We start from the raw sequence: 23,393 nt of genomic DNA, 5'->3' as shown, positions 1-23,393 counted from the left end.
AATAGTGTTCAAAGTGCCCAACATGGAAGGGGAAACCTGCTGAGTGCAATATAAAAGTAGGGGTTAAGCTTATTGTAAACTCCCTCCACTACGTTCCAAAGGTAGATGTTACATATGATTAGAGGAACTCTGCTGTGGCAGTCACTGCAAGCTACTTCCGTTCCAGTTGAGCATTGCTAATTTTTTAAACCCTCGACCACATGTGTGGCACTACTGTGTAGCTCCTTTTTACCTCTCTTTTTGATCTGTTTTTGTGGGGGGGGTGACTGCAATTTTATGGTTAAATGCCTACTTGAGCCATATCCTCCAATGGTTAATCATGCTTAGTATTTTAAAGTGTGTGAGAAAATAACCTAGAATGGCTGTAGTTAAAGTTTGCCATTTTATTTAATTTGATAAAAAGATAACTTTTCGTCTACACCTCCATTTTGATTTAAGTCAATTGTATTTTTTTGGCTACAAAAAAGTTATATAAGCCCAATGATGCTATCAGTATATTACTTAATAGAAGTGTAGTGCAAGAAATGTTTTTGGCGTTGGACTAGATTCTTTACAAACTGTTCTAAGAAATCTCATGCATACATTTATTTGCTGGCTAAATTAAATTCTGCTGGATTTCACTCATTTAGGCAAGATATGCATTAATTTTGGGCTTCCTTTGTGTTGGCAAACTTTTCCCGGTGCTTAGCACTGCCAAAGACCATTGTAATTGGTTTAAAGAAAAGCCAATAAACCTGAGCAGGTTTTGTTCCCATCCCGGAATGCTGTGTTGACTAGTCAGACACTCTTAACCACAAAATGATGCCCAAAATGCTTTTTAACCATAGGCTTGAAGAGATGTATGTAAATCGGTGGATAAATATGTTTTTTGTGTCACAACCCCTGGGAATTGACTTATTAATTGAATTTGATCCAGTCACTCCAATAACACCGGGAGGGAAAGCGACGCATTCTTGCTGTGGCGTAGTTTTGTCCCCCCCGCCATGCGCCATGCCACACTGCGAGCATCTTGTCTGGCCTTGCTGATATTTTACCCAGGAGTCCTGGGTTTGTGTCCTGTTCTTGTCCTGCTTGTCACTAAGACGTACATTGGGCGGCTGTGGCTCAGTGGTAGAGCGTTCGCCTGCCAATCGGAAGGTTGGTGGTTCGATCCCCACCCCTGCAGTCATTGTCGAAGTGTCCTTGGGCAAGACACTGAACCCTGAGTTGCCCCCGTTGCTGCGCATCGGAGTGTGAGTGTGTGTGAATGTTTATCTGATGTGCAGGTGCCACCTTCTACGGCAGGCCCAGCCACAGTGTATGAATGTGTGTGAATGGTGAATGTTTCCTGTAGATGTAAAAAGCGCTTTGAGCAGTTGTTAAGACTGGAAAAGCGCTATATAAATACAGCACATTTACGTTTACATTTTATAACCCCACCCATGATCTTTTCCTAAACCTGCCTGGTTGTGCCACATGTCAGTCAGTACTTCCCAACCCAAATGTGATGTCAAAAGTCCTAAAGGAGACTTTTAGCGTGAATAACAAACGCCAAAGGACGCTAAGAATCCCGATCCAGAACGCAGGGCGTTCCTGGTGGAATTGAATTTGACCAAATAAATGAGGCCTTGCCTAAAACAAAGGTTCTTATTATACATCCATCCAAACTTGGAGAAAAACTAAATCTGTCATTTTAAACAAAGACATGCTCCATGTCCTTTGGTCACAGAATTGTCACCTGACTCTGTAGTTCCCTCAGCTCAACAGAAGGTTTTAGTTTTTTTTTTTAAAGCTTTTTTGTTATGGCCCACAACTTTACTGTTTTGATCTACTCTCATCATTCTCATTAGTGTCACTTTGAGTATAAAGCTGTAAAAAACAAACCAACACTTAATAGAAGAGAGACAAAGTAGCTGGTTAGCAACTAGCTGGTGAACATAGTCGAGCATTCCGCAGGTTAAGAGGCCGATGTACCCTTTGGGAGTTGGCGTAGACTAAACAATATTAAAAAGGGGAGTGAATCTGGACTTGCATTCTTCAAGTATCTAGGAGCCCAACTCGCAATCAAAGTTGCTTTGTGTGTGCTGGTTATATATACATAGACAACTGTTTGCTAACAATATCATCATGTAAACTTGGTGTTTAGGCCCAGCTGTAGATCATACAGTTTGCAAAATTATTATTCAATGGATGTTCAGTCAGTCATATAACAGTCAGTATTGCAGATGTCTTTCAATACTGTGCCAATGATATCTACAGTACCTAAATCACTGACTTTATTTTCTGTTTTGCGTTTAACATAAAAACAAATATTCTCTAAAAATTGCAAGGAAAAAGGTAATCTTCATGTATTGTCCTTGAGCTGTTCCCATAAACTGTAGGAGAAGGTTGATGGAGTGTTAATAATTCCCCTTACTCACTGCCATCTCTGCTAGTTACTGGAACTACAAAACACAAATTCTGACAAAAAGGACAAAGCCTGGGTTTGGATACATTGACACCCACAAGCAGAGGAAAACTACAGCTGATTGTGATTGACCTCGACAGTTCACATCAATAATAAACAAACACGCCCAAAACACGCTTCTGTTTTTTACTGACTAATAACTCCTTAAGGGAGCAATGATTCGCAAAGTTAGCCAAACAGAAAAAAAGGGAACTAGCCATTTTAATCGTATCGATGCTGTGCCCTCAGAGTGTAAATGTGTGTGAGTGTTTATCTGATGAGCAGGTGGCAGCTTGAATGGCAGCTTGTATTGAGCAGTCGTTAACACTAGAAAAGTGCTATATGAAAACAGTCCAGTACAGTACAGTCCATTTTTGCTGACTTTGTGATTTTGGAAGAGAAAGCGGGATTTTGTAAAAAAGAGAATCAAATGCAGTCTGAGGTAATTTAGGTCTAGTATCAAGAGGTTGTTAATGGTGAAGGTGTTTCTTTGTCATTTCTAAGACTGTATTGACAGTGTATGAAATCTGAATGTGAAATCACTTTAGTTAATTACCAGTGGGAGTTTGAGTGTTCAGAGGAGGTAGTGGGAATTATCAATTTGATTTAAATGCATGAAACTTTTCATTTAGATCATATTATACCACAGCATCACACTAGCTGTTCTCAAAAACATCTGAATTTCTTTTGTTACCTGTGTACTTGTTCAATGTATATACACAATTACGATTTGTCATCCGAAGACATTTCAAAATAATGTAAGTCATATTAAACAAAATAGGTACCAAGTCTTGAAAATGACAAGAGTAGCACTAGGTGATTTACAACAGAAGTAATATCATGCATGCTTTCAGCAGTGACCAACTCCGTGAGTACCTCTGCTCAGCCTAACACTCATTAAAAACAGGCCTGACGCTGCAGGGGCCATTGGCCAATTACAAGGTTAGGAATTATGCAACTCCATCACTTTTAAATTGACAACACAAGTTGCCCAGATCTATAATTACACTTATCTTATCTGCTGTTACAGTACATCTAATGATGGAGGAAACTTGAAGGCTTCTCTGGGTTAGTTTTAATGAGTCTCCTTTCTTTAAAGACCACAAAATGCCACCAATTTAGGTCCTGCCAATGCTCTCCATTTCAAGTTAAGAAACACCCGTGGAGAGGAAAAAACCATCTCGTTGACTGGCAGTGTCAGCAGTTAAGCAGCCAGCATGAGCCTGCTCATTCTCCATAGCAGGGATCAGATTATAATTCAAAAAGTTTTTTTTCCATGAGATGATCATGGTGTCACTCTAACCTTTAAAGGGATACTTCACCGATAAGTATTAAGCTTTGCATCAGTAGAAACCCAGTAATATTTTGGAATGACCGTGCTTCACTACCTCAAATGCCTCTGAGACAATAGTTTGTCTTGTTTGTATTGTGGGTCTGGAAAAAATTATTTTTGCGTAATCTAAAGAATTTTTGGCCAGAGGCAATGGACTACAGCCTGCTGGTTCTGCATGTTTTCAACCCGCCCATAGGGGGTGGGACTGTCTTTACCTGAACCCAGCCAAAGAAAAACTAGTGTCAGCCATTTTGAAGTTTTGCTAAACAGGCTCTCTCTTTTCAACAGCAAATTTGTACCATTGGTACAGATCGGAGAATAGGCAGGAAACTTTACTACAGATAGAATACTCAACACACTACGCACACAGACTGGACTACATCCAACTTTAACAAAATTCACAACGCAAGTTCAGAAACAGCATTGTTTTTGGGGAAACATGGCTAAACAACAGTGTACCGGACTACCCAGATGCCAGGCCTGCTAGCCTGCCAAGCAGATAGAGATGCTGCTCTGTAACCGGGTAAGACTTGTGGAGGTGGGTTGTGCAGAAATGGGGTGCTTGTATCCCACTATTGCCACCCACTGGTGGAGTTTGTGACTGTTAAGCCGACCATTACACATTCCACACAAATTCACGGCTGTGCTTATAATCTGTGTTTACATCCAATCGAGTGCTAATGCTACCAATGCGTCAGCTGAACCTATAATGGCTAAATGTAGGCTGTTTCGTATGTTGTTTTTATACAATGTAGTTTTTATATATTTTAAATGTGTAAAACCACTTGAGCCACGGTGAAACGTTGTTTCGTGTATGTAGTTAAAAGGACAATTAAACACAGAGTTGAGTTGAATGCTTCACTGTCTGTGGATGTCTGTAAATGGTAGGCGTGGCTTGAGAAGAAAGTGCATTCTGGGATTTGGTGTCTTTCATCCACATGAGCCAAAAACACATTTTATGGCTTTTCTCGGCCTAGAAGACACCAATTTCTGAAATGAAAGTCATATTTTCCAACTTAAGTAACTCGATTTCAAGATATATTCAGCTTTCCAGCGTTGAAATATCCATTTTATAAAACAATAGTCAATCGTGCAGAAGCACTGTGTGAATTTAAAGGGGAAAATCAGTGATTTAATCTAAATGTTACTGGTAAAAAAATAAATAAAAACTCCCTGAATCTTGAAACAAGAAAGGTATTGAAGTAGAAAGTTTAATCAGAAAAATTGAATAACTTAGACTTTACTGGTATGTTTAGCCTAGTATTTATGATCTCCAATTATGATACTTAGTTTAAAGGTGGTTTAAGACAACATTCAACCTCTCACAAAATTACACAATGACTTTAAACTGCAATGTTTTTAATATGGAAATGACACATGTCTGTATAACACACGTCTTCCTTACGTGCAGTGGTCAAGCATACTGTGGCAGATAAAACCTGGACAATTGTCCAGATATGTTAAGAGTAATTGCGCCCCACAAGGAGGGGCTTAGATTGTTTTTTGTGATATTAAGCCAATACCGCGTTTTTTCAGTCAACCAGAGTTACGGAGAGGGTCAAAGTAGCACAATTGAAGGAGTAAAGGTAGATATAATGTCATGTTTCATATCATTGTTAAATTCACAAGCCTTTTAGCCAACACTGTTGTAATTCAGTCAACATCCCTGAGAAAGCCTGTCAACATTGCCTTTCACTGCTGTCTTCCTCTTAAACTCAGCTAATTTGGTACTTTACTATTGTTCTGCTAACAAGCAGCTAACATTTTCATGGTAAGTTACCTTTTGTCAGCCTTGTTTCTTTATAGTTGGTGTTCAGTTGCAGTGTAAATTTTGAACAATGAATTGGAGGAAGTGTGCAAAACTTCTCGACAATAGACGAGGGCCAGGGCGAGCAGTTTTTTAAAGAAGTGACACATAGCTTAGCCCGTTTGCTATGGACGGCGGAGGTTAGGACATCTTTATTGAGAAAGACTAAAACAATCTTACATTCACTTTTTCACTCATTGCATCAGGTGCAACAGAGGTGGTTTTTGACAGTAATGACTCTATTCAGAACTTTTTGTAAGTTTCACAGTAAACATCACTTTGGGCTGCATCGGCGAGCAATTTGACCGCTAACATGTTGAACGGCAATTACTTCATAAAACCAAGATAGAACTAGCAAACAGTTAGCAACAGGACTCAAGCCATCACATTATTCTAACATACAATAATATACTGCCTGAGGCAGGTCACCACCATGCTGTTCAGGCTGTGGAACACCCCAAACCCTACAAGTGGAGAACAGATAAAGAAGCCGCCTTCCACTAACTGCTACAGGAGCTGGTGCTGGTTGCGCCTAACACAGAGCTGCCATTTATTCTGGACAGCAACACAATCAATGGTGGGGAAACGGTCATGGGGTGGCTGGAAAAAAACAATTGGCCAATCCGGGAACATGTGGTTTCCCATTCTGCCAATGGTCTCAATGACCTGGAGTGGAACTACAGGAAGGAGTTCTGAAGAGGTGCTGACATGAGCCAGACGCTGGAGAGCTACATTGGCTCTAACCAAAGTCCTCCACTGGGAAGTGCTTGCAGTGCATCATGGAAGCCCCAGAGTTGGTCACTTTGGGGTGACAAAGACGTTGAGACGTCTGAGGCAGACATTCCATTAGGGCCTTCACGACAGCCCCCAAGGCCAATTTCGCACACCCTTACAGCAGCACTGGGGGGGGGGGGGGGCATGGAAAGAGTGGCTGTTGATATGCTAGGACCACATTGCCATTGACCACTTTGCAAAATAGCTTGAGGGGTACCCCCTAACTGACCAAGAGGCAACAACCATGGATGAGGCCTTGGTTGAAGGATTGTTCTGCTGCTTTGGAACACCCTCACAGCTACACTAAGACCAAGGGCGGAACTTTGAATCACAGGTGTTCCCTGCAATGAGGAGAGAGTGAGAGTTGGAGGGAAAAGGACTAGCGACTAAAAGGGAAGCCAGAAGAAAGACAAAGTGTCCCCAGTTTTTATCTTAATAGCTAGTTTTGACTGTCAGCCTTTTAGTTGTTTGGGCACTCTTACAACTGATTCTCTGATCATCATTCAGCTAGCTAAGTTGTGCAGCAAAGCAAAATCTGTCTCTCTTATGAAAAAGCACCTGTATATAAAACTGTGTCATCTGCAAAAAAGGATATTTGGAACACTATTTTTTGTAAACACGTATTATATACATTTTTTTGAAGACCAACAAATCCCAGGGATAATGTAGAGCGGGTCATTATTGTAAATTAAATCCTAACAGGGTGATGCAAGTTTTGAATCATCCTGAAAGAGTTTGGTTTACAATAGTGACCCTGCTCAATTTACATTATCCAGCTTATTAAATGACTACTTAATAAAAATTCAATAATTTGACAGCGCATACTAACTTCATTTTATATTTCTATTATTTTGAAATGGTCCTCCACAGTCTATTATCAGACCTGCATCCATAGCAATGGTGTCTTATTTGTATTAGCGGTCTGCTATTCAGAAAACAGACTGTAGAATGCCGTAATCAACCAATCTGAATGGAGTAGTGAACAATGTTATTAATCACATTAATATTCAAGTTTGTAGAATAGTGGCTCATGGTTTGTATAAGATTTACTGATTCATAACATATTGTGCCACATCTATAATGTAAAGCAAGTATTTAGCTATAGAGCATTCAATTCACCATAACCAGCATAATCAATGTTAGAAACTGATATTGTACATTTATTTTGCCACGTAACCTTTCAGCATTTAATACAACTTGAATCAATACAAAAGCTGATTCAAAATAAGTGGATGAGATTTACAACCTGGATCCTTCATGTCTGTTTAATTCAAGAGCAGTAAAAACTGATTCACTGATTCACACTACACACACTGAGAGGCTTCACTTTAATTATATTCTTATGAATGCAAATTTCTCACCAAGGTATTTTACTCTTCTGATTTAGTTTAGTGATTTTAAATGCTTATTTGGAAATAAATTAGTTGTTGCAATGTGGGATTTAGCCTTGCTACATTTCCTTTCTGAAGTTGCAATGGTATTCAGCCGTAACACCTGTTCATCCAGAACAAGGCTTTTCTGCAGAAACGAGCGCTACAGCATCAAATGATGACTGGATACTGAGCAAGATCTAGGAGGAAAAATAAGTTTATCCACCAAGTTAAGTCAAGTGGCAGGTGTTGGGTCTGTCATAAAGGATCTGAATTTTCAGTGTGAATTATATTGCTGTTGAAGCTTGAGTGGTATGATTGGTAAATGAATGCTTTATTTTGCAGACACATATCCAGTCTGCTCAAAAGCAGTGAATTGCACTGTTGAGCAATATCATAAAATGACCTTTGGGTAAGTGTTGGGTAGATTTGAATATTACCTACTTAAAATGCAAAATACAGGTTCGAAGAAACAAAGTCTGAACACCAGATGCTCAGTCAACTTATTTAACTTTCTAATATTTACTCTGCCATCACTAATTTGATGAGGATGGACAAAATACTTGAAACTCCTCACATACACTTTGACAACTCCACAAACTGCAGCCTCAAAAAGGATGAATCAACACCTCTCTGAAAATCACAACCTTTCATGAAGCTAGTATTTGTAGGATGATGTATTTGAATGCTTACAGATTCACTACTACTCCCACTTTTACAACTTAATATTTTGACCTCATCATCATTTCTAGCACCTTGTCAACTTGACAGGAAACTGACTAGCTGAAGTTTAGGTCTCAAATGTGCAAGCAACATGGCACACACTTCCAACCAACTGTGGGGACTGTATGTTTTGGGCTATTATGGCCCAATTATAGTTGGTAGCTTTCTTTTTTCTTTATTAAAAATACACTTCAGGTCAGTACAAACACTTTAGTTTTGACTTTTATTTTCCCACTGTAAAAACACTTTGCATTTCCACTACTCAGTTCCCCTTAGAGGATTACCAAGCTTTGCAGCTTTTTTCCCGACTAAGTTTATACTTGCTCAAATGAATATCATGCTTTATTATTTGGTTACTCTAGGTAAATGATAAAAATCTTAATATTTATTTTGTTAAGTTATACATTTATACACATGTATACATTATTAATGAAACAGCTCTTACAGATACAGATATTTTTGTGACATGAGCAGATACATATACATAGTAGTTGTAAGTTACATTCCTAGAACCTTATAAACTGGCAATTGAATGTAGAACCAAAATGGCCATAGTTGATGACGTCCTACAGCTGTGTCCAAATTACCAACCTATTTAATAAGTAGCATCACGGACATGCATAATGGCTTGTTTGTCATTACAATAGGTTAACACAATAGTTGAAGAAATTACATCAGCAAGTTATGCTGTTTCCCTAAAGCAAGAGAAAGTGATTAATACGCCTGGTTTCTCACGAAGTGCTGGTGTTCTGCACAGAAGCATTAAAGAGATAAAATGTAGACTAAATATTTATGTAATGAGCTTTTAAACATTTTCTTTCAAATTGGCCTTTAATACCTGAGATTAATACCTGAGATTGTTTTTATGATTTGCAACACTTAGATGAAATAACAAAATGTAAATAGTAATCAGGTGTAATGTTACAAAGATAAGTTACAAAGATCTGAAGATATTATTGTTCAAACTCAGTCCATCTGTCAGCAGTATAACTGTAATACTAATAGTAAGTGCTAATGAACTGGATAATTGATCTTTAAATTAAAAATTGTTAAGTTATTCCTGTGACTGTGTTTCTTTTCAGCACACATGTCAGGGCCAGAACCTTTGTAAATTTCCAATAAGCCCTTCAACTCAGAAGTGCAGCATTATTCCTCACAACTATGTTTGCATAAAATACATCTAAGTGATCATATTCAGTGTTCATGATGGAAATTTAGTTCACTGCCATCATTCTGGTAAAAAATAAATATACAACATCGTAAATGCATGGTTATGTTTTCAAATCACAGCATTTCCTTTTTCTTCCACATTCAAACAATGTAGGCTAGACAAAAACAAACAATGCAAAGCTATTTGGTTTTTAGCTTCCCCCCCTTTTTTTCTCCTCTTCTGTCTGTACAGAAATGACAGGAGAAGTGCACATTTGTAGCTTGCAGGTAGTGGTTGGGGTACAGATTGAAGCTATGATATATGACATGTGTTGCAAGCAGTCTCTGTGTATCTCCCAAGGACCTGTCACAGCTCCAGCACAGGCAGTTAAAGGCTCTGCTATACACAGTTTAATCCTTCATTTAGGTCACAATTCACCGACATAAATTTAGGAAAACAGAAGAAGCACAATTTCCTTTGCTAGTTAAAAAAGAGCTTTTATCAGCTTTCACTTGTAATAGTTCCCTATTTCCTGAAAATGTAAATATAAAAATGCATATTGGCTAAAATACAGAAACCTCTCTGCTGCACTGTGTGCTTTATTTGAGCACATGTTAAAATATCCTCTATGCTCTTTGATTTTTTTTAAACTGGATTGTATTCCACACATACTAGACATTTCCATAAATATAGTAAATTATGTATTAGCCATGCTCAAGTAATTGTTCTCTGTTACATTTAAGGCTCCTGATATTCCCTCCAGTTTTTAGCCCCAGATCATCTGCTGATTGGGGCTGCATTATTCACTCAAGACTGTGTCATTGCTAGAAGCTAAACCAAGCACAAGCCTTGTCCAAGAGACTTTATTTCGACAGTTAGAGTACACGTACATATGCACATGGTAAGTTGCAGTTTGAAGAGCATATGAACACAAATGCACATGCACATTTTGTACGGGCATGTATCATAGCCACACATAAACATGAATCAAAAGAAAAAGTAGGCTAAATAAAAAATTATGAGAGTGAACAGGAGAAAGATGTACTGATCTCCTTTTTGTGAGTTTTAATGAATCTAATTAGGTTAAATCTCATTGACATTTTCTCTCCTTCTCTCTTTAAAAAATGTGATGCCCTACATGAATTTCAGGAGGAGTCAACGCGCAGATATGAGCTATAAGGGCATAATAGATGGGTTTTTGTGCTACGTTTACCCTCTGGAAATTGCTGTGATGCTTAGCCAGATAACAGTCAGAAATAGATCTTACACTAAGCAAACTGGGTTGGTATTTTCACAGCACTGAAGAAATCTGGGATGTTTTCTGTTGTGACATTGGATGATGATAAAGGCACATCCCCTAAAATGCATTCTGAAGGTGTCTCTGTGCTTAGAGGACACAACCTGTATATATGACATCCACCAGGCTATATCCCTGCGTTTTGCGGTTGTGACCTATGGGTTGGGGGTTGTGTGCCTCCGATCACAGCAACAGTCTGAGAGAAAATCTGCTAAGAGTACAGTAAAGGGAGCATGTCTTTCTCCAGAGCCTGCAGCCTGCTGGTGCTGAGTAAGCCCATGCAGCAGAGGATGCCTGTGAATTAATACTCCTTGACAGTAAATGTCAACAGAATTTAAATTACACTGGCTGCTCTCTCAGATAAGCATGAGAATGTCTTTAACTTATATTGGGTGCCATGAACACGGCCGCACGAGCCTTTGGGGTAAATCTTTGTTTGCACTTCAAGATGTCTCCGCGTTTGAAACCACCAGCTCATTGTTTTTTGTCGCGTATCTGAAACCAGCAGCAAATTTAGCAGGCGTGCATGTGGCTAATTAGTTGAATTTAACCGCAATGATCATTAGCGTTGTAGACAGATCTGCTGCGATCTCAAACCCAGCGCCCTCCCTCCTCCTGGTCAATAGAGCGTTTCACTGTTCATTAGAGGAAGACGTGATGATGGAGCAAGCCTGGCTGCCTGCGTTAGTGTTAAACCCTACAGTGAGATCACTACAGAACAGCAGCATCTATGTTAAGATGACATCTTCCTTAAAACGCTGTTTTTTCATCATAACACTGGAGGAACATATTTTTGTAACTGCTATCATAAAATCGTGTCGGGAAGGATCTTGCTTTAGAGTGACATCTGCACCCCGCAAACCCTCAGTGTAGGGTTGTGTGTATATTTTGTCCATAACAAATCCCCATCAATCATTCCCAAAACATCTTGGTTAGATATTATATGCGGTAAACACATTCTTTGTAAATCTTTAAAATATTTCCCAGAAAGAACCAAGCAGGCCTGTCTTTTCGCACAATCCAAATTTTCTTCAAAATTCTTTTGTTTTCAGCTTGTAGCTTGCTAGCTCTGAGTTCGTTGTTGTTTCCAGAAGAGTAAGGAGTTTTAGAATGGCGACACACAGAGAGGAGAAAGTGATGGAAACCGCTGCTGAATGTCACACAATTATTGTGGAAATGTACTCCCGTTGAGCCAGACTACATGAAACACGAACACCTCTAATGCTGATGTAAGGCCTGCTAATCTGTTTTAGAATTGTGTTTACATCAGATGAAGATGCATTTGATTTGTACATGTAATAGGCCGAGAACTTCCACAACAGGAAGCAGAAATGAAATATAAGGTTTAGGGGTTTCCTGCAGCTGTAAACTTATTATCTGTGCTTCTACTGATGGTACTGTAACATCTTCTGATATTTAGGGATTGCACGCTGGTTTAAAGGCTGGGTAGACCCTAATGTAGACTATAATATAATAAACTAATCATCAGTTCAAGAACTGCAATAACAATAGTGAAAAGCAATGATTTAAGTGGCAAAGGGAAAGCTAGAAATTGTCTCAAGTTCTTGTTTTGGCGGCTGGCATAAAAAGTAACACAAATGTTGGCGGGCAGTGGCTACCCTGCAATGACCCCTGGGACTGGACTTTTTTTCAAAAAGAACACAGTTGACAGGCCAGCAGTATCAATGAGCTGACCTCTCTGCAGCCCACGCCAGCAGGTATTTTTTCCAATTGTGTGTTTTTTTTTCTTTTCTTCACCTTGCCACAATTTATTCCCCGTGTGTTAGAAGCTGTTGAGGTATGAACTGTGGATTTCAGTGGTTGTCCTACTGGTACACAGACTGCTAATCAGTGAAATAAAGCTATAGTTGGGTCGACGTATACTATATGGCACATTTTATTACGCACAATCTATCTATCTGTCTATCTACACTGTAAGAAAAAAATCCGTAAAAAACAGGAAATGTCCTTGCAGAAAAACACCAGTACCTTTTCCGTTTTCAGTTTACAGATATATCTGAAAATTCTCTAGATTGACAGTATATCCTCCGTACCTTTAAATTGATATTTCTGACACTTCAAAACACCCGTGGAAAATCATAACAGAATTTTCTTTCATATTAACACAGTATATTTCTAGAGACTTTTCAAACAGTCTATCTATCTATCTATCTATCTATCTATCTATCTATCTATCTATCTATCTATCTATCTATCTGTCTGTCTGTCTGTCTGTCTGTCTGTCTGTCTGTCTGTCTGTCTGTCTGTCTGTCTGTCTGTAAACCGGGACACTAGCTAGTTAAACCTATCTATTTGCTAGACTGCAGGTTTCAGCTTTACCTTTGGTGTCAATTGCAAATGTTACTGAATGTACACTGTCAAACCAGAGCTAGGGAAGAACTATTGCATGTCAACAGCATGACATCACCTTTACCTGAGTATGCTTTAATAAGTTAATTGACCTTTTCCCATCACTTGCTCTTTCACGGCTGTCTTCAGCTGAGAGGAAATGTTGAAAAATGAGTGTTTCTCCTTTTAGAGAGTACATACAAAGAACTTTGTTTCTTTACTAAGTTTTTTTAAGGGGTTTAAGTAAAATTAGCATACTTTGTCCCATCTGGGTGAGACGGTTTCTTTCATCTCTAAACTCCCAAATTAGTTGCAAGTATACCTAACTACCATCAACTCTCCTTTCTTTGTGTGCTGAGGAGACAGAGGGCAACCGTCTCCTTTCATTTATTTCCACAGTAATACTATTGTGGTGCGGGAGAGCATAGCATTTATTAAGCTATTTATAAAATGAAGTTGGAATATATACATGTCAGATGTGATTCCATTGCAGTTGTTGTGCCATGTGTTCCAGCAACATCCCAGACTGTTCAGCAAGGAGGCCACATTATAACCTATAAACATCAAAATTTCTACAGTGTCCCACTGTAGTTTTTTCAGGATATGCATTTGTGACACCCTTTGGTTTGGATTCCAAAGTGTATTTGTTTAATGCTCTTTAAAGCTTGTCTCTGTAAGTATTCACATCTGTCTTTGAATTCTCTATCCTACAGAATTGTGGTGCAAGAAATGTCAAGACGGATCTTGACTCCACCTCCGTCCCTACCCCCTCTAAAACCACTTAGCCATGCTGAAGTGCACTGTGTCCATAACTAGATATAAAGGCCCTTGTTTTGCTCCATTTGGAGAAGCCGCGGTGTCCAAAGCATTGAGTGTAAAGCGCACATCTCCTTGTATATGTAATTTTCTGTGCAAATATGTGTTTTGTTTACAGAGGGGGAAAAGGTTCATTGGCAAACCAAGCATGAAGTGGAAAAAATATGATTCTGATGGAGCATGAGTGGTCAGTTAGAGATGTGTGCTTTCTTTTCTGTCTTGACTATCCTAAGGTCATTTCTTTCATTCTGTTAGCTCCACAGTCTACCCCATCCAGCCCTCAAACCCTTTTTCATCTCTTTAATAACAGTCCTCACGAGAAGACACATACGTTATAGAATTTGGTGTAAATAGAACAATCCTGCGCTGTAGTTTTGCATGATCTTTGACATTGGTCTTGTGTATGAGAGAGTGTATCTGCATCTGATGTTTGCCGTCCTCGAGACTGAAGGGCAAGAATGAGATCCATACTTTGGAAAATGCTCCAAATTGAACGCCAAGGGCCAGGTTTCTCCCCAGTGGGAGGCATTGACATGTCCATGTGGAGATGACCACACATCAGACAAATTGGAGCACAATTTTTCAATTGTGTTACCATCATCATGAGACAAATACAATACAGCTGGAGATGGGATGTGTGTATTAGACAAACATGCCGGCCTCGCTTTGGGATATGGAGGCAAGTAACATCAGCTTCATTATCAGAGCCACCTATGACGTTCTCGCTTAAATGAGGTAATGTTAATCTTGTTCAAACAAAGCCGGCTACTCTTGTAATTATATTTTTTTTAATAAATGTTGATGTTTTAAAGCATTAGAAGTGGTAATAATAAAGAAACATTAGATTTGAAATTGAAACTGTAACGTTCCCTTTAGGCCACACGACGTAACCGTTTTATTCATAGTTATAAACTTGTTCTGCTCTTAAGGAGACACATCTCTCATAGCCTGTGGGGTTTTTGCTCAAAGCTTTATCCAGAGGGAAGAGCAGCCAGCTTTCACACATCTGTGTTAGTACTTCTCTATTGTTTTCTTCGTCTTAAAATAAGCACAGATGTGTAGTATTAAACACAAGATTAACAGCGCTGCTTTTAGATCAATAAGTTCAGTTCTATCATCTGTGGAGCACAAAATGAAGTCTGTTTCTGTAATAAAAAACTGAAGATTTTAAAGTTAATAGTTCAGAATTAGCACTTGTTCTCTTTACTGATGGTAAAGCGTGTTTGGTTGCCCCTTGTTTCATTAGAGAGCCCCTCTTTGTGGGCTTTCCTCTCCGCTCTGCAAGGGCCTTATGGCTCAGACAAGAGAAGCAAAGAGAGCAAACACGCTGTGACAATCATGTCCTCCTTTTTATTCCGGAGCTTTCACCATTGGCACGATGCTTGGCCAGGTTAATGTCTCCATACAGCATGTCAGTAGAAGCATCCTCTCCACTAGATGTGCGCACCGGTGTGACGGCTAGCTCCAACCGGTTTTGCTGGGAATATTCCACTGAAACAAAACAGGAAATGTGTTTTTTGTTTATTTTGAGACTTTAATCACATCTACAGTATATGATGTTGAGTGAAGGTGAGAATGTGAGTGTTGTTTGTCACGTGTATATAACAAAAAAAAATGTAACGGTCATCTAATTTTATCGTCCCTGTCTTTATGTAGGCCCTGATCAATTCACATCAGCGTTGCATGGACGAGTCACATTTCTTCTCTTCTCTGCAAACGTGTGAATCATGGTGTGGCAAACCTTGTTAATCTGCCTGTTTACAGTTTGTTGAGCGGTGTCACACTATTCAAAGCTCTTGGGGAGAAGTGGAGCCTCTCCAGAGTTCTGTACAGTCCTGTGTTATTTACTCCTTGCATGACAGAATATGCAAACCGTGCATGTTGGAGAGAGCGACGGCTTCTTTTAGACTCGTGTGCATTTGGCTATTTTGGACGGATGGCTTGACAAAGGCCAGCACTTCTCGAGCTCGCCGCACAAATGCTTCCATTTAAGTATTGGTTTAACTTTAAAGGCGCGATGCTCCCGTTCCTTTTAAGCAAATGTGGCATGATTGTTTGTGTGCCACAAAATTAGTCCATTTGCCTGACCACTGCGCTTTTACTTAAACATGCGCCTGAAATGAAGAGACATTTAGGCTACATATGGAACAGAACTGTTCATATGGATTTTGTTGCTCATTTGCTTTGCTGAATGTGGATTGCATCCAAATAGTTTGTGGGTGTTGTGCTCCTTAGACGGTTGGGAATCGAGCTATGCCAATACTCCCTTTTTACACACCCGTAGTCAACCATTGTAACGATTGGGTCCGTATGCATACCAAAAATGATGATATAAGGAGAACACCAGCTGGTCACGTAACACCCAGTGGTCTGGTTATGCCAGCTGGCTACCAGCTCTATGACGCCGAGCGGCAGTTGCTAATTGTTTAAGCCACAACAGAGTTTAGTGACACCGACTACACACCACCTCAGCAAGAGTTGGCGGTTCAATTACCCATAAATGAGTGACTTTGAGCCGGGTACAGAGCATCGCGAGCTTCATTAACGTTATGGTTAAATTTAGTCCACAAAATATGAGCGTTTTGCTGCGACAAAAGTTAAGATTAGGCACCAAAACAACTAGTTAGGATTAGGAAAAAGATCATGGTTTGGGATTAAAGTACTTCTAAGGATATGAATTTCCTGGGTTAAAGACTTTAGTTTTTCCCGGGAAGCAAACTCCTCTTCCTTGCTTGAAAGTAGTGTATGTAAACGCACTCCCATCCACCCTGGCCAGCCGCGTTCTCATATGTCGGCCGTCAATTCAGTAAATACAGCAAAAAACATGCAGCGCTATTTAATAGTTTGTAAGAAATTATGCGTTATTGTCAATTGAACTAACCAACAATAATGATCTGATAGAGTAAAATTGTCATGTTCGGTGGCCAAAGTACTGACCCAATACACAAGTTAACATTTCGCCAAGAACAGTTAAAATCCCCGGATGTGATCTCGACATGCCCATTTTACCGAGGATACATCGGATGGTAACTTGTGTGGACTTGGCCGGGCCGGTATCCCAGCCTTCAATTCGGATGGAAAGCGTGTATAGTTTCCGTTACACAGATTTTCACAATTTACGTCTATTATTAAATCAATAAATTCATTTTTAAGATGTTTTAAAGCAAGAAATCAGATGTGTTGATTGAAAATATAGGCAGTTCAACAAAAATTGATGTGGAATTAAGAAAGCCTTCGGAGTTGGAAAGCTCCTCAATCCCCGGCGTGCATAGCAAACTCGCCAGCCGGGAATCTCAGTCAGCGCACAGACTCCTCTGGCCTCACATTTTGTTGCAGCAACAACGATGGAAGAGGAAAGCCAGGTCCACAATTGTTGATATTGATTGATATTTAAAATATATATATATATATATATATATATATATCCCGTCCTCCTCTATCCTCCTCATCCTCTCGCAGGCTCTTCTGCTTCTTGGTAAAGTATACCAACGGCAGTGGCTAACTTTACCCAGTTCATCGATAATTTTAATACCTATTTTTACGTTTCTTTTCTGCTTTCAATTAAAAGTGAATTCCGAACAAAAGGATTTTTTTCTCGCCGTTTTGTCGTTATTTATACAGTTATTGGCCCGTCCCTTACCAGCTAACTTATTTCGAAATGGCGCATGAACATGGAGCATCTACGCCACTTCCCCCAGTGTGAAATTTCAAGCCAATAATACTTGGAATTGATGGTCGTGGTAAATATTCATGAAAAAGGACAAGTTTGTGAACAGGCAACTAAACATGTTACACACTAGACCATTAAGGACATACAGTATGTTTTGGGTATCTTAAAAGTAGTCAAAATATAATAGCACAAGTAAATTCTGACTCATTTTTTACTTCTAGATAGATAAGGTTCTTTACATCATTACGTTTAATACACTTTAAAATAAACAATATTTTACAAGTTTAGTCATGTCACCTGTTTCTAGAATCCTTTCATGATGTTTTGTATGTTTTTATATAAAAACGTTTAAAATAAATAATAACTGGAATTAAGGGAATTTTATTTCAACCATGGATGTTTTAAAGTCTAAATCTCAGCTATTAGATAATTCATACTGGTGTGAGAATAAATGCTTTCCACAGTCAGTTTATCCCTAGGATATCTAAGGTCTTCAATGATCCAAGAGTGAGCTGTAAATAGAGAAATATATGCTGGAGCACAGTCTGTCAGATCCTCCATGATTAGGTTGCTTAACAGTTTAGAGGATGCTTTGAAAGTGAGATTTCTTCTCTCTTTAACTCATTGTCACGTTGTTTTTTGAGGTCTATAGATTCTGCCTCTAATCTGTTTAGCTGTACTTAAATTGGCTGCGTTGACATCTCGCTTTAAGGCTGGGATTCCTTTTTCCCCCTGGTCGAATACCCTTTCACGTAATTGAATTTGCCATTTTGGTCTCCCAGGGACAATAATTGAGTTTAGGCGAAGTTTAAATAGCTTAAAGGACAGGGGATACAGATGGGCATCTCTGTGATTAACAAACTCGAGCCCAAGGTCTCTGTGTCAGGCGTTGGATTAGGACATTACGAAGAGAATGACAGAGCTTTTTGGCACTTTATTCCCTCTCAATAACATTCTTTCACATATTAAGTTAATTCCACCCCTAGGTAGGGACTTTATCATGCAGAAGACCCTAATCCACTGTTGTTGAGTCCATCTTGCCTGAGCTTTGATGAAGCCCCCCCACCCCCTGCTTTTCTGTGGGTGCAGCAGGCCTTGGTAAAGACAAAGCACCCGTGACAGAGACAATAAGATGCAGCTTGAACCACAACAAAAAGAGGTTTCATCCATTGGAGTGGAGGGAAGAGGTGTTGTTAAAGAAAACACGAGAAAGAAAGCTTCAAAAGGATAAAGAAAAAGAAGACAAATTCACACAGAAGTGCCAACACTTCTGATCAAGAAATGTATCACTATTAATGCTGTGAGTGCTTTTATTAGGTGTAGAAGGCCCGGCCCCCACTGATCTCTTGTATGGCACTTTATCCGAGGGCCACCTTTGACCCCCCCGTTGAAAAGCCCCAGTTGATATGATGAACGTAAGCTTTGGGTGTTCTTTTAGATCTCATATTGGCACTATCCCAAATTGAAAAGGCGTGTATGTGGTGCCAGCGGCCAATTTATCCTTTGGCTTCTGTCACTCCGCATGGGAAAAAAGATTAGGACACCCCACCCCCCCACCCCTGCAAAATGACCACCAAGGGGAAATTGAAAAGTCAGAGCTTGAGACATCTAAAAGCATATTAGAAAGTCTTTGTGCTACTAATTGATTCACTTAGCTTGTGTTTAACAGGATATTGAAACATGTGAAAGTTTATACTGATTCAAATAGAGAATTTAGTGATTTCTTAGAATAAATGAATCATACTTGAATTAAAAAAAGTATGAACACTGTAACAAAACAAAAAGCTGAGCAGACCATATGAGCAGTCCATTGACCACTCTATGGAAATCATCTCTGTTGCAACACTGAATAGAATAATTAATGCAGTCACCTGTCTGAACTTAAGCTGTCCATTTGATTGTCAGCGATGCTGAGAGTCTCTGAAGGTTTTTGATCTTTCTAGAGCTAACAGATGGTTGTTGTGGCTCGGCCTGGGCTGGGAATCGCTCCTTAAGAGCAGACAGAGGGTTGCAGGGGGAAAATCCCCTGTTGCCGTCCTTAAGAAGACCATAAGCTTGAGCAGAGAAAAAGAAAGAGCCCGCTACTGGTGCTAATTACCCAGAAACCACACAGAAAGTGCCCACTGTCACTAACTGAAGAGGTTCACATCCCTTCTTACATAGATAAAAGGCGTAGTACGAAAACATTTCGCGGGGGACAAAGAAGGGAAGATTACCATAATCTTTTGGTTTGTATCCCCTGTAAGCTGTCCGTGTGTCCTTTTACCTCACTCTTTCTCTTTCTCCTCCTCCACCACCCTTTCTCGCTCACTCTCCACTGCTTTCTTGTTTCTTCTTGTCTAAAATCTGGTTTGAAGAAGCAGAAATGGTGGGAATTGGCTTTGCAGCCTAAGCCTGACAGTTGTGTTCTTCCCGCCTTCCTGTGATCATCCCTGTCATTGGTGGGCTGCTGTTGGGGTAATCAGACAATGGCAGGCGAAACGAGGTGTCACTGTGCTGACAGACCCTTCATGTTATGTCATTGTTAATCCCCAGCCTTCAGCCCGCTCCCTACTGCTGCTTTCATCCAAGCATTCTCCATGAAGGGGATAGGGGATAAATATGACGCCTTCATATTTCTACATATCAAACTGCTCTCAAGTGGCTGTTTTCTCCCTAAGTGGCGAGGGATTGTACAGCACACAACTCAGAGCGAGAACTTTTTAAATGAGGACATCACAATGGCAGCACCACATTGGCTCCCTGACTGTCCCAGTCACAGGAAGTCTGGACCAAAGCCAGTCACACAGCCAGGAAAACAGCCACATTAAAGGAGTTGCATCAACACTGTCTTTTCTGACTGCGGATCACCCCTGAGGTCTGATCCGTTTAGCATCGGGCTGTCTTAGAGCACCTCTGCGCAGCTCATTGGAGACTGTGATGAGGCGCCGAGGAAATGGTTTCAATTAAAGGCAGAGAGTGACGGGTGACGCTAAGAGCCCTGTGTCTCTGTGAGAACAACAGCAAGTGGTAGAGTCTCCGACAATCATTATCCAGTGCTTTCATAGCATCTAAAAGCTCAAAACATTCAGACTGATGTCAGAATATGTACTCAGTGTTATAAGACATCCCATAAATGGCTCCGTTTTCACTCTCTTGCTGTCTGCTGTTTTTGGCTTCTGAGTGGGCGGTGTTGATGAACAATGACAGGAAAACTGATAGTTTTGGTAAAATCTCAGGTTTATGAACGATTATAGTTCTCAGCAGAGTGAGGAAGCGCACACTTGTATATTTCTCTCATGTCAGTGTGAGCAAAGTGGATATTTTTATTTAAATATCACACAGTTATTACATTTCCTCAACATAACCTTTAGATCAGCTGCTTTTTTGTTCAGTATGTTTTGAGATTTAAGACAAAGAGATGTTCCTGTTCACCCGCCTTAAACACAGGTCATGTTTTTTTTTCATCCTTTAACAATTTTTATCTTTTGAGATGTGACACGTTCTGCTAAAACACACTCAGCCTTTTCATTTTACTGTTTGGTTTGCTGAGCTCTGAATGCATTTGAAAGTGATGCCACAGGTCTGTTCCCATTGTGTGTGCTGTGCTGCGAGTCTGTGCCTTGTTTTTTTGACAGCCTCAGTGTGAGACTGATGTTTCAGAATGTAGACATGCGTGCTCCCTGTAACTCTGTGTTTACAGAGCCTCCCCGCAAAGTCTCTGCTCACCGCGTACATGGCACAGAAGGCCCAGATGGGATAACACAGTTTACTGCTGCTCTTTCAAGAGGATGGTAGCAGCGAGGGAAAGGCAACTAGTGGACCAAGTTACACTGTGGCTAAAACTCCTACATCAATCAAAACCATAGCAGGCTTGTTGCTAACACATCCCATCATCATCCCAATCAACACCACGGTAATCAAATAACAATGACATCTGTCACGTCTGATTAGCCATAGTCATGCTTTTGTTTTCTGTAAATTACTGTAAAGATCATTTCAGAAATGTAATACAAACTACCAGAGACGCCAATACCGCTTATCCATTTTGCCTACACTGTCTCACTAAACCATTATGTACTAATATTGAGGTGTACATTCCAGAAATCCCTGCAACCACATTGACAAAACACACACTCAGACGTTTGTGAAAATGCACGATATTACAAATAATCATAAAAACAAGTATAAATAATCACACAAATGAAGCAAAAATTGGGAAACAGTTTAGTAATGCAAACTCCACCCATCAAGATAACATGAATACATCAATGTTATTGATAGACACTTTTCAGTAGAGTTTTGAAAGAATAAATAATACATTTACAAATTTCAAATCAAAGTGGATTCATTGCAACAAGTCTGGTATAGGACCAGTAGCTTGTGGTGGCTAACTTTAGCTAATGGTTGTTAACTTAGATACTGCTGTTTATTGCTGATTCAGATCACCCGTTTTTCGGACACTTCTGTACTTGTGCTACTGTTACACTGTGTTTTAATATTTAGCTTTATCTCGTAATTGTCGCTTAGGGCCACAGTGGGATTTGTTCAGCAACAAAGTCTCAATTTAATTTCAAAATATCTCTTTTAGAAGTGTTTGTGTTTCATACTGTATGTGTGTGAGCCTTTCCTGTACTTATTGACAACATCAGCATGCTTACAGTCTAACATGTTCAGGTGTTCAACAATTAATTCACATATCTTTAGCCTCACTAAGCAGGCTTGGAAACTGCAAATCAATTCTCCCCAGATCTCAGGTCTGAAAACAATGCCAGGGAGACCAGTCCAGGTAGACCAGGCTACTAGGCTTTCATTTGCTGCCAAACACATAGCTGCCAAACAGTGGAATTACAACTTCTGTGTCCTTCACCTAATGCCTTGGGGCCCAACAAGACTTTTTCGCCACTTACGTAGCAAAAGAGAGGTCTGTAAATCAGTGGATACAGTTTTTGAACATCACAACCTCCCGCAAAATGTCAGATGTGAATTTGATCCATTTGGTCTGACATCATTTTGAAAGTCTATATAAGATTCGCACGATTACATAATTGAATCTCCAGTGAAGTTAGCGGAGGGCTGAACCGGAAGGCTCGGCAGGCGGAGGTCTCTTAGTGCGCCTTATCTGTGGGCCCCATAGTGCAGAAGCAGCGGCAATCATCCAAAACATTTTGTACAAGAAAGTTTCACTTTTTTGGCTTCATGCACCACTGACCAACTCTCATAGGAATAGATGGGGCTCTGCCTCGAATGCTGTATGTAAGTTTTTTATACATCCATTGAGGAGACTCTGCAGGGACTGCTTCAGCAAAGGTACCAGCAAGCTAAACTTCTACAGCAATATTATGTTGGAGCTACACTTTTTTTATTGTCAGATATTTCTCTGGAATATATGCTGAAGATCATTTGGAAGCTGGACACCTAAAACCAACTCCATCAAAACAATCTGTGGCATTGTATTCACTGATACAAAAAAATAAGACACATTACATATGCCCTGAAACAGCTTTCCTTGTAGCACACGTCAAAATGACAGTAGAAATATCTGGCAGAGGCCACAGATTGCACTGAGCTAAGCACATATCTACCCCCAGATTCCTGCAGTCAATCTGCATCTCTTATTTAACCTGACCAAGCTCATTTACCGTGAATGAAACAGGGAGAAATAGAAAAGAAGCCGGAGATGCTGCATTTTTAATCTAG

At 39.8% G+C, this 23,393-nt stretch overlaps 1 long non-coding RNA gene across 1 annotated transcript in view; it reads left to right on the top strand.

The window, feature by feature from the left end:
• The window catches only part of LOC117951026, a 30,965-nt gene extending 15,216 nt beyond the window's left edge, over positions 1-15,749 (top strand). Inside the window, exons 3-5 of the long non-coding RNA XR_004658031.1 lie at positions 4,662-4,759; positions 5,254-5,263; positions 15,737-15,749. This is a non-coding gene — a long non-coding RNA (uncharacterized LOC117951026). The remainder of the gene's footprint in view (positions 1-4,661; positions 4,760-5,253; positions 5,264-15,736) is intronic.
• Positions 15,750-23,393: the final 7,644 nt, after the last annotated feature.

The sequence above is a fragment of the Etheostoma cragini genome, chromosome 9, assembly GCF_013103735.1.
Source record: "Etheostoma cragini isolate CJK2018 chromosome 9, CSU_Ecrag_1.0, whole genome shotgun sequence".
NCBI lineage: Eukaryota > Metazoa > Chordata > Actinopteri > Perciformes > Percidae > Etheostoma > Etheostoma cragini.
This window is presented reverse-complemented; position numbering and strand designations above follow the sequence as displayed.